The 425-nt window shown below is 40.5% G+C and overlaps 1 protein-coding gene across 1 annotated transcript in view; it reads left to right on the forward strand.

Annotated features, from left to right (window-relative positions):
• Window positions 1-425, forward strand: part of acsl3a (acyl-CoA synthetase long chain family member 3a) — a 31983-nt gene that overhangs the window by 8622 nt on the left and 22936 nt on the right. The window lies entirely within an intron of this gene.

Here is a 425-nt window from a genome sequence, read left to right on the forward strand (position 1 = left end):
TAGAAACCTGAAGCCACTAGTGCAATTATTTGTGTAGTTTTGAATCATTTTGATGGAACAGACAAATGATGTGTCATTCTATAGGGCATGGAAGAACTTGTCCCTGTAGCCTCCTTTTCATTAACAAGATGTTGTGCTCTGTGTAGGAGACTCCTCACCTCTGATCTCGTACATCTCCAAATAGACCACTGTCTTATAAATCTGCACTAATCAGTATCTTTATATTAACTACTACTGTATGTATACTGTGAAAGGTTTCACCCATAGTGCCAAACCCACACGAAGGCTGCTGTTCTCCACAGCTTAATAAAGCTTTTAGCATCTCATCATCTTTTTTTTGCTTTATGGTCCACATCTTGGTACTGTTTGGTTCAGTACCACTGCTTTTGTCAACCTAATATCCAGCGGCAGCAGCAGCAGCAGCA

Source organism: Morone saxatilis, unplaced genomic scaffold, assembly GCF_004916995.1.
Source record: "Morone saxatilis isolate NCDOM2014 unplaced genomic scaffold, NCSU_SB_2.0 Contig8, whole genome shotgun sequence".
Classification (NCBI taxonomy): Eukaryota; Metazoa; Chordata; class Actinopteri; family Moronidae; genus Morone; species Morone saxatilis.